The sequence below is a fragment of the Urocitellus parryii genome, chromosome 5 (genome assembly GCF_045843805.1).
Source record: "Urocitellus parryii isolate mUroPar1 chromosome 5, mUroPar1.hap1, whole genome shotgun sequence".
NCBI lineage: Eukaryota > Metazoa > Chordata > Mammalia > Rodentia > Sciuridae > Urocitellus > Urocitellus parryii.
In genome coordinates, this window is record NC_135535.1 from 26,600,449 (window position 1) to 26,612,105 (window position 11,657).

An 11,657-nucleotide genomic window follows, 5' to 3' on the forward strand; every position below is an offset into this window, starting at 1 on the left:
TGGGCTCTAACCCAACATGAACTTTGGAAGAAGAAATTTGGATACAGACAGGGGTAGATGGAAGACCATGTGGAGACTCAGAGAGAAGATGGCCGTGTACAAGCTAAGGAGAGAGGCCTCAGGAGAAGCCAATTCTGCTGACACTGGACCTCAGACCCCTAGCCCCCAGAACTGTGAGAAGATGGTCTGTGATTTAGCCACCCATTCTGTGACTGACCAACACAGCCAGAAAACAGCCACCAAGGCAGAGTGTGCGCAGCGGAAGCTGGAAGCTGCCAGCAAGGGACAAGAGACTGAGAGCAGGTCTGCAAGCTTGGGGACTGCCAGGGGAAGGCCATGTTTAGATACCCCTCTGAATGAAAACACAAGAGGTGGAGTGACTGCGTACTCTGCTTGATTATTTTCTAGGGTACTGGGGATTGATCCCAGGGGATGCTTTACCACTAAACTACTGCCCCCCCCCCCCGTTCTTTTTATTAGGGTCTCACCAACTGTTTGGGGCTGGTCTCAAACTTGGAATTCTCCTTCCTCAGCCTCCCCATTGCTGTGATACAGGTGTGGGCACGGAGACTGAGCACTTTAAAAAAATGCTTCACTGCACAGGTCACTTGTTGCCTAGAGAGATTAGAAACAATGATAAAAACACCATGGAATCAGGATGACAGTCAGTGGGAAAGCATTACTTGTTCTACAAGCATCTCATTAACGTGTAACTTTGAAAGAATGTGTTTAACCTCAAGAAGGCAGAGATGGTGGGTGAGGTGGTACATGCCTGTAATCCCAGGGACTCTGAGGCAGGAGGGTCAGAAGTTTGAGGCCAGCTTAGCAATTTAGTGATATCCTGTCTCAAATAAAAAAAATAATAAATAAAATGTGCTCCTGAGGGGTGGAATTTGTGTGTCTAAGGGGAAAGTATTGGGGAGAGCCAGGCTGAGGGGCAGAGTGCTGTAGCTCCAGACCCTGTGGTACTAGGTGGACTGGGATACCTCTTCCCTGATGCCCTCCAATCCCAGGGGAGGGATGCAGGAAAGCTCTAGGAGGGTTTTACAAGGAGGGTTTTACAGGGGGCTGGGAGCCTGTGAAGCAGACGCACCTATGAGCTCATGGAATTCGAGCGACAGCTGTCACAGGCTGCATTTACTCAGTCTACTGTGTGTTCCAGCCGTGGTGCTCAGGGCTTGCTCTTCATGGGCTCCATGAATTCCTTAGCAACTCCATAGAGGATGCATTTACCTCTTCACATCAAATGAGGAAACTGGGGCTTGATGAGGTTAAATAGCTGCTCAAATTTTAAATAGCTGAGCTGAAAATAGTTCCTCGATTTGCAGAAATTCTACTGCTTGCTTCTCTTTTCTTTCTTTTTTTTTTTAGGCGGCACTAGGGATTGAACCCAGGACCTACTGCATGCATTCAATCCTCAGAACAAGCTCCACTCCCAGTGGCTTCCTTTTCTTAATTGGAAGAATGGAAGTAGGTAGCCTTTTGGGCTAGGGTCTAGCTTACTACTTGCCTAGCATGTGTGAGGCCTCTGGGTTAGATCCCTGGGTCTGCAAAAAAAAAAAAAAAAAGAAAGAAAGAAAGAAAGAAAAAAGAACAAACAAACAAAACCAAACCAACAACAGCAAACAAAAACCAAAAACAAAATCTTAAGCTCCAGCCTGCCTGAAGACAAACCTGAGCTTTGTCATGGCTTTGCCATTACCTGTATCATCTTGATACAATCTCTCTAAGTCTGGCAGAGTTGCTAGAAAGAAACAGATAAAAAAGTCACAAAGAAAAATACTCCATTAATAGTAGGATGATTATATATCCTTCTAGTTCAATGCCTATCTACTTTGACTATGGACTTAGCTGCTGTATAATTTTCAGCTGACAGATAGGAGTAAACTTTGACTACAGGCCACCACAGTCATAAATTTGTACAAGTGAATCTTTTTTCCCTCTTCCCCTAATCACTTAGTGTTAACTTAACATGATAGTTAATTTTATGTCAGCTTGACTGGGTCATGGCATCAAAGTTTATTCTGTGCATTCTTAGGAGGATTTTTTTGGATGAGATGAACTTGAATAGGTGGACTGTCCTGAATGTGCACAGGCCTCATGGAATCTGTTTTGGTCCGAACGGAAGAAAAAAGCTGACCTTCTTCCACATAACAGAGACTTCCTCCTGCCAGACTGCCTTTGAACTGGGACATCAGTGGTTTTTTTTGCCTTTAGTCTTGACCTTGGCTCTCCTGGGTCTCCTTCCTGCCACTGCCAGACTTTAGACTTGGAGTGGAACTACACCTTCAGCTTTCCTGGACCTCCAGCTTGCCGTCTCCCCTTGCAGGTCTTGGGATTTGTCAGTCTCTGTAATCATGTGAGCCAATTCCTTCTCATAGAGGCCTTTGTGTACACACACACACACACACACACACACACACACACACACGCAGGCATCAGTTTGTTTAGGTTATTGATTTGAGGTTATCTATTCTGATTTGATATCTCACACACACACACACACACACACACCCTGTTGGTTCTGTTTCTCTGGGGAACCCTGACTAATATCCTCAATGGATCTTGAGCTAACAATGTCTAGATCCTTGGCACTGGGCCCTAAGCCGGAAATGGAGGATGAATAAAGCAGCCCAGTTTCCTGTTCTAGTACAGTTTATGGTTTACAGCTCAGCCTACAGGGAGAGGCAGACCTTACACATATCACAGACCTTAGACAGTGATATGTGTAGCATAATAAACTATAACTGCAATAAGATATCTTTGTCACAGCAAAGATATGCAAGGGAGCTGGGATAGAGGTGTACACTTGGGCAGCATAAGGAGACAATGGTCTCAAAACCAAACAAACAAAGAAGCTATAAGTGCATCAGGAAGTGCACTCACCTGCTTTAAATTAAAATTTAATTTTCCAGCACAATAAAGGGACTGGGAGTGTTGTTTAGTTACAAGTTACCATTCCTAGTATTGGTAACTTGTATCTTCTCTCTTTTTTTCTGTCAGTTTTGTCGAGGTTGATAACTGATCTTTTAAAAGAATGAGCTTTTATTTTCATTGATATTTTTTGCTGTTCTCTGTTTTCAATTTCATTGGTTTCTATTTCTTGCTTTCTTTTTCTCCCACCCCCTTTTTATTCTTTTGCGGTACTAGGGATGGAAGCTAAGGGCACTTTACCACGGAGCTATATCCTTAGCCCTTTTAATTTTATCTTAAGACAGCGTCTCACTGAGTTGCCCAGGTTGGCCTTGAACTTGTGATCTTCCTGCTTCAGCCTCCTGAGTAGGTGGGATTACAGGGGTTTGCCAGTATGCCTGGCTAATAGTAGCAGTTTACAGATGAGTTAACAGGGACTTAAAAAGGTTAAGTAAATTGCTTAAAATCATACAACCAGCTAAAGGAGGAACTGAGTCTCTGGCACCATTACCCATGCTGTAGATTAGTGTCAGCTCTTAGAAAGAGTGAGCAATAATGGCCACATTAAAAAAGTAAAATTAACCAGTGAGATTAATTTAATAATATATTTTATTTAGACTAACACAGCCAACCCAGGTGTGCTGGAGCATACTTGAATCCCAGCTGCTCAGGAGGTTGAGGCAGGAATATCACAAGTTCAAGGCCAGCCTCAGTAGTTTAGCAAGGCACTGAGCAACTCAGCGAGACCCTGTCTCTAAATAAAATATTTTTAAAAAAGGGCTGGGGATGTGGCTCAATAGTTAATCATCCCTGGGTTCAATGCTGGTACCAAAAAAAGAAAAAAAAAAAAAAAAGAAGAAAGAAAGAAAAAGAAAAAGGACTGGGATGTGTTTCAATGGTTAAGTACTCCTGGATTCAGTCCCGGTCACCAAACAAACAAACCTAATATAGCCAAAATATTATATTATTATTTCAACATTTTATAAATATAAAAAAATCATGAATGAGATATTTGTGTTCTTTTTCTGCCTTAAGTCTTTGAAATCTGGTCTTTGTGCAGAACAACACATCTCACTTTGGAGACCCAATTTTCATTTGGATTTAATAAAATTTATGGTTGAAATGTCAATACACATGCCCAAGTTGTTCCAAATGTAGAAAGAAGTTCTCCAATCACTAAATATGGTGTGTGTTAATTTTTTTGTTGTTGTTTTGCGGTACTGAGGGTTGAACCCAAGGCCTTGTATATGCTAGGCAGGTACTCTACCACTAAACAACACTCCCAGTCCCTTTAGTGCGCTTTAAAATTAAATTTTAAATTAATTAAAATGCAATTAAAAACAGTTTCACAATCACTGTAGTATATTTCAAGTGCTTATTAGTCATGAATGAGCTCTCTAGAGCATTCTGTTATTCTGCCTGAACTCAGCTTGCATTGAGGGCTGATTCTCAGGGGAACAAAACTTTTGCCACAGCCAGAAAGAGGGAGAAAATTCATGGAAGTGAAAGAAGGGTCAGCCAAGGGTCAAGAGGAAAGACCTTCCTTTTGGCTGCTCTTAAGATTACAGTAAGTTCCAGAGTCTTAGGTAGTCAAGGAAGGAAGCTGAATGTGTTTTCTTCCATTTCTGAGAATGTATCCCTGTGAAACCTGGCCTTGCACAGAGGCTGTGTCTTGATGTATGAGGGCCAAAGGACAACAGCATTGATCTAACAGAACAGCTCATCAGCTCAGCATGTCCATGAGGTCATGAGCAAGTCCCTGTACTGGTTAGTCACCCAGGAAGATGCCAAGTCAGAGCTGAACCCTCCACCAAAAACCTCAGAATGAAAAAAGATCTAAAGTTTGTTCTTGTGGAAGTTGTTCATGGGGGTTGGTGGGTTATAGAATATGCCCTGAAGTGTCAAAATGATATCCTGGTGCTGAGGAGTAGTTTTTAATTAAAACAACAACAACAACAAACACAGTCCTGGGGATCAAACCCAGGGTCTTGTGCATGCTAGGCAAGCTCTACCTCTGGGCCAAATCCCCAGCCCTGAGCAGTAGTTCTTGACCTTTTATACTCGAATCCCATTTCATAGCAATAAATAATTTCACGAACCCCCTTAGAAACTTAAAAAAGACAAACAAATGATTTTTGCAAATAATTAGAAAGGAACAAAGTGGTTTTAGGGTTAAAAAACAACTTAAGAGAGGTATTTTATTAAATATTATATTCAAATATATTTTAAGTCTGGGGGTATAGTTCAATGGTAAAGCACTTGCTTAGAATGTTGGAGGCAAAACAAACAAAACAACAACAACAACAAAAACCCTCAACAACAAAACCAGGGGAAAAAACCCTCTAAATCCAAACAGTTGATTTTCAAATATATTTTGATATTTTCTGTAATGATATTTACATACATATAAAGGCCAATTTTAACTTTTCCCTACTTACAAAGTGACATATTTCTATTTCATTCAATCTAAATAAATTACAGAAAAAAGCATGACTTGACGAATGAATTTAAAAATAACATACTTCATTTGCTTTGGACATCAGATGTATATAAAAATGTAGGTCAAAACCAGGCATGATGGTGCGCATCTGTAATCCCAGTGGCTCAGGAGACTGAAGCAGGAGGATCACAAGTTTAAAGCCAGCCTCAGCAACTTAGTGAGCCCCCAAGCAACTTAGCAAGGCCCTGTCTCAAAATAAAAAACAAAAAGCATTGGGGATGTGGTTCAGTGGTAAAGTATCTCTGGGTTAAATTTCTAGTACAAAGAAAAAAGAAAAAAGGTTAAATCTTAACTGTGTTACAGAATCAACAATAATGGCACTCAAGATTTACTGTTTCGAATTCTATGTGTGTGTGTATATTACTGGCAATCGAACCTAGGGGTACTTCACCACTGAATTATACTCCCAGCCCTCTTTTAGTTTTTATTTCCAAAGTCTGACCTCAAACTTGCAATCCTTCCGCCTCAGTCTTCTGAGTTGCTGGGATTACAGGTGTGCCCCCACTGTACCCAGATGCTGGGTAGAATTCTTGAATTTTACCTGCTTGAAAAAATAAAACCATCACTTTAATCTATTTTCTGTGTTTCATTTCTGTGACAAGAGATAAAATCAGGGCTCAGGGATCTCACTATGATGGCAAATACAGAAGTTAATAGAATAGGATGTGGAGGTGGAATGTCTGGATTTAAATCCGACTCTGCTGTTAACTAATTGTGTGACATTGGGAAGTTGCTTAAATTCCATACCTTGTTTACCATCTTTTAAAAGATGTGTTAATAATAGTACTTACCTCCAGGGACTATGGTGAGGTTAGACCAATTCAACATGTGTCAAAAAGGCTTGGTGAATGTTAATCAGTTTTTTTTTTTTCCACCTGCATGTCCAGAGCCGATGTCATAGGTACTTGCTCTCCAGGAAGTTTCTGTGTAAGCTGGTGGTCCTATCAAGCATTGGTCATCCTAAAAGCCCACAATTCAACTTTACCCCTCATCTAATCACCCATCCAACACCATCTGGATGAATTTCAGCTTGGACTTCAACAAGTCATTCGCGATTCTACCTCTCCAGGACCTTTGCCTCTTACCTGGTATATGTCATTTTTTTTGTTCCCCTCAATTAATTTTTTATATAGCACAGCATCTAGCTACAACCTAAGTCTGAGTAAAGTGCTCTCAGGCCAGTGTGTTGCATACAAGACAAATCCAAGATTCTTGGCAAAGAGTGAATATAAGGTCCTCTGTAATCTGTTTCTGCCCACTTCCTGTTCATTCATCCATTCATTCATTCAACAAATAATTATGAAACACTTCCTGTGTATCAGCCCAAAGTCTCACTACCTCTGTCTGGTGTTTTTACTGAATACCATGCTGTTTATAGTTTCTAAAACTCATACCCTTTTCTTGTCTCTCACAAGTTATTTTCTGCTCAGAATGACCCTTCCCAAAGCCACCTAGTGTCTGAGCCAGGACTTGGATTCATATTTTTTCTTCTGGTGCTCTCTGTCCACCACACCACGGTTCAGGACCAACCACTTGTCCTGCATCAACCATGAGGTATGTAGTAGCTGCTCAGTAAATATGCCCTGAAACCAAGATGTTTTTTCTTTATATGACAACCACTAAATGAACTTTTCTTTTAACTAGTTCTTATAGAAGTTATTATGTACCACATTCTGATCTCTCTTCCCCTTGGTGAGTTTCATCTTCTTTAATATTAGAAAGGCCTGGGAGCTAGCATGATCTTCTTTCTTTCTTTTTTTGTGGTGCTGGGGATTGAACTCAGGGCCTTATACGTGTTAGGCAAGCACTTTACCACTGAGCCACGTCCCCTGTCCACTTGTATGATCTTTACTGTGATGGTAGGAGGAGAGGTGCTGTGTCTCCTATTGGTCTATGTGTTATTCAGATTTTTGTTGCCGTCACCAAAATACCTGACACAAGTAACTTAAAATAGGAAAAGTTGATTTGGCTCATGGTTTCAGAGGTTTCAGTTCATGGTTGGCTGGTTCCATTGCTTTGGGCCTGAAGTGAGGCAGAGCATCACAAGACAGGGTACAGCAGAGGAGAGCTGGTCAGCTCAGGGCACCAGGAAGAGAGAACGGGGTGGCAGGGAGGCAAGGTGAAGGGCCTGGGCATATGAAATACCCTTCCAGGAAACATGCCCAGAGACCTGCTTCCTTAAACCAGGTCCACCCTCCATTACTTTCCAATAGTCCATTCACAGTATCAATCCATATGTGACTCAATGCACTGAGGAGGTCTGAGCCCTGGTGATCCAAGCATTCCCCCAAGCCCCACCTGTGAACATTACTGCCTTCGGGACACATGAGTCTTTGGGGGACTCTTCATATCTTTAACAGTCTAACACACAGGTCTGGACAAAGGGTTCCTATGTCACCCCAATGTGTCCTCTCTCTATTGACTCAAATTTGAGTGAGGTTGGAAAAGCCTAAGAATCAGCTTCTGCTGGCCAATTCCTTGTCTTCTCCTTAGGTCTTCATTCATGCAGCCCTGATTCGAACAATATTGATTCAATCAGCAAACCTTCACTCAGTGTCCATTTTGAGCCAGTCCCCTCTTCCCCAAGAACCACCTCTCATGAACCTGTAGGCCCCTGGTTTATAATTCTTTTCATTGATTACCTGAAAGTTCCACTCACAGTATGTGAGTTTAATATTCTTCAGGCGGGGGGTGGGTGGCGGGGGGGGGGTCCCAGACTTCAGTCCTGACGCCTGGCCCCTCTCACTGTCAATCTCTGTTCTCCTCCTCTTCCTTTGTACACAAGATCTGCAGGTCTACAGGGGCTTCTTCCATTTTCTTGATCTGGTTCATTCCTTAGTGGAAGATGGGAACTTTCCAGAACATCTCTGTGCACAGATGGTGTGGGTATTTTTGGGGATGATGGTGATACATGCAGAATTTAGGGGTTTTACTTAGAAGTGATTTGACCTGGCTGGGGATGTGGCTCAAGCGGTAGCGCACTCGCCTGGCATGCATGCGGCCCGGGTTCGATCCTCAGCACCACATACCAACAACGATGTTGTGTCCGCCGAGAACTAAAAAAATAAATATTAAAATTCTCTCTCTCTCTCTCCTCTCTCACTCTCTCTTTGAAGAAAAAAAAAGTGATTTGACCAAATCTCAAGCTAGAATATCTGGGGTCACTGAGACAAACATGAGAGAAAATCATGGTTTTAGAATAAATTCCATAAGTATTTAAAAACTCCCCTAAAGATTAGTTTGACTATGAGGCTAAGAAAAAATAAACCACTAGTTCTGACTTAGAAGAGTGTATCATGTGGACTGTTCAGCTGTCCTGCCAAGATTCTCCTGTGGAAACACAATGCCTGGTGTAAGAGGCAGTAGGTTTAAGCTTGCAGAAGTCACTGTCTTTTTCTAGGAACAATTACTCAATTGTCTCTTGCCTCATCGCCAGGGCCACCTGTGGCAGTGACAGAGAAGTTGGAAGTACAAGAAGATCCATTATTTGAATTCTTTTGTTTCTGAAAATGATCATTTTACAGCAAGATAGTCCCTCCTAAGAAAAGCTATAAGCTGTCGGCTCCCACAGAGCTGCCCTAGGAGGGGTGGACAGAGTGTCACTGTGGTCCCTGGGATGGCACCAAGAGCAGCTCCACTTGCATCTCTAGCTGCAACCTCCTTTCCGTCCCCTCCCCCTCCTTCCTTGTCCCTGTCCCTTCCCCATCTTTATTCTTTCTCCAGGGCCCAGGCTTGGAAGTTTGAAATACCAATAGAGCGCTTGGATTATCAGTTCCCTCATAGTTTCTTTAATTTGACTCACTTTAAAAAACTGAAACTTATTTAAAGTGGATTGCCATAAGTAGAAAACCACTATCAACTGGAAGGTTACTTTAACATGGGTCACTAATAACATGCAATTGATAAAATAAAACGATAAAATGAAAGCTTTAGGCAAATTACATTTTGCAGAGTTTGATGGAGCAAGGAAGGATTTGTGGGTTGGGTAACCCCCCAGATCTAGAATGTAAATCAGTGTCCATAAAATTCAGAGAGCTCAGCTGCTCAACATGGTCAGATAACTTTGTGGAGAAAAAAAGGAAGGGAGGTACAGAAATGGCTATATCGATTACTGTGTGACATTCACCTCATTTGAATTATCGGTCAACCCAACAGAGAAACTGTAAAGGTAAAAAGAACTTTATTTGAGGTCTTAGGAATTGCAACTGGGGAGACACAAGTGTGGACAGCTCTGAATCAGTTTTTCTGAGGAAGGTAGGAAAAGTGGCAGCTTATGTAAGCGAAAGAATGTTGAGAAGGTACAGGGGCTCCAAGACCCATAGAAGAAAATGAATGGGTAAATAGAATGGAAATGTGCATAAAAGCCAAGTCTGATAACATTTTGGTCTGCAGCTTGAGTTTCTGGGTACAATGTAATTATTTGGTTGTCCAGAGGCCCCTGGGTCAAAGGGTAGAGGTTCCCAAAGTTCACATTCCAGGCAGCTGCTGAAATGGTGCATAAGTGTCCTGCTAATGGCCTTAGGACTGTGTTCTGTAAAGCTCTTTGAGGTTGCTTTCATAATTTCGCTTTTATTTTTGCAGAATATGGCCTGATTGTTTGGCCACCTGTAGTTGACCAAAGCTGGCTGTTGTGATTGGCTGAGACTCAGCTATGTGCACAAAAGCATTCTCCTGTTACATTTGCAGTTAGCTGACCTACTAAGGATCCACTGGTTTACTCCAGGATTCAAGTATGAAACCATCTCAGGCCAAACTTAGTTGAACTTAACACAATAAAAGCAAAATAATAGAGCTGGGGATGTAGCTTAGTGGTAAAGTGTGTGCCTCAGTATGAATCCTCAGCATCCAAAAAAAGAAGAGGAAGAGGAAGAGGAAGAAGAAGAAGGAGGAGGAGAAGGAGAAGGAGAAGGAGAAGAAGAAGAAGAAGAAAAACCCTCAATAGCAAGGCACCTACAATGATCTCTCAAATGATCTCCCAGACTACCTGGGTGTTATGATTTGGTGTATGGTGTCCCCCAAAAGCTCACATGTGAGACAATGCAAGAAGGTTTGGAGGAGAAATGATTGGGTTATAACCTTAACATAATCAATGAATTAATCCCTCATAGGATTAACTGAATGGTAGCTGGAGGCAGGTGGGGTGTGGCTGGAGGAGTGGGTCATTGGGGGTGTGGCTTTGGGGTATATATTTTATATCTGGAGAGTGGCATCTCTCTCTCTGCTTCCTGATCATCTTGTAAGCCGCTTCCCTCTGACTCACTCTTCCACCATGATGTCCTGCCTCACCTTGAGTCCTGAGGAATGGAGCCTGCTGTCTATGGATTGAGACCTCTGAAATTGTGAGCCCCCAAATAAACCTTTCCTCCTCTACAGTTGTTCTGGTCAGGTCCTTTTAGTCACAGTAGCAAAAAATCTGACTAAAATACTGGGCTTTAAAATACTGGGCTTTAACACAGCTTTGAAAAATCCCCTTTGAAGACGCTCAGATTTCACTCTGGGTCCCTGAAGTTGAGTCCAACATTCTCTGATTGCTACAAGGACCCAGGGCTCCATGTTCACTTTGTGAATGGTCTTGGCCAAGTTACCATCTCCTGGGAGATCTCCGTGTTTCTAAGTTTTAAGAACAATGACCATCTGTGAGAGTTTTCATTAGGATCAAATGAGACAACATCTATAAAGGTCCTGGCACATATCTAAGAAACTCGAGAACAGTTAATACTTAGCTGGGCATAGTGGTGCATGCCTGTTATCCCAGTAACTTCGAAGGCTGAGGCAGGAGGATTGCAAGTTCAAGCCCAGGCTCAGCAATAAAGTGAGATCCTGTCTCAGAAAATAAAAAGGGCTAGGGATGTGCCTAATGGTAGAGTGCCCTAGGTTCAATCCCCAGTACTGCAAAAAAGGAAAATAAATAAATATTAATTTCTTGGTGCTACTCCCACTGGAACAAGGAATGAAATTTGAATGATAGGACATCTTGCCTTTGTATTTGGCAATCTGCTGGACAAGGCAAATTGACCTTCACAATAGCCATCGTTTCCCTAATCATTATACAAAATACATGTATGAAGATGTGAATTTGGTGTCAACATATCTTATATATAATCAGAGATATGATAAATCATTGTATAATGCTGTATTAAGACTTGTAATGCAAAATATTAAAAAAATAAATTTATTCCAGCAGGACTAAAAAAAAAAATAGCCATCGTTTCTCCCCATTTTACCACTGAAATGATTTAAGCTT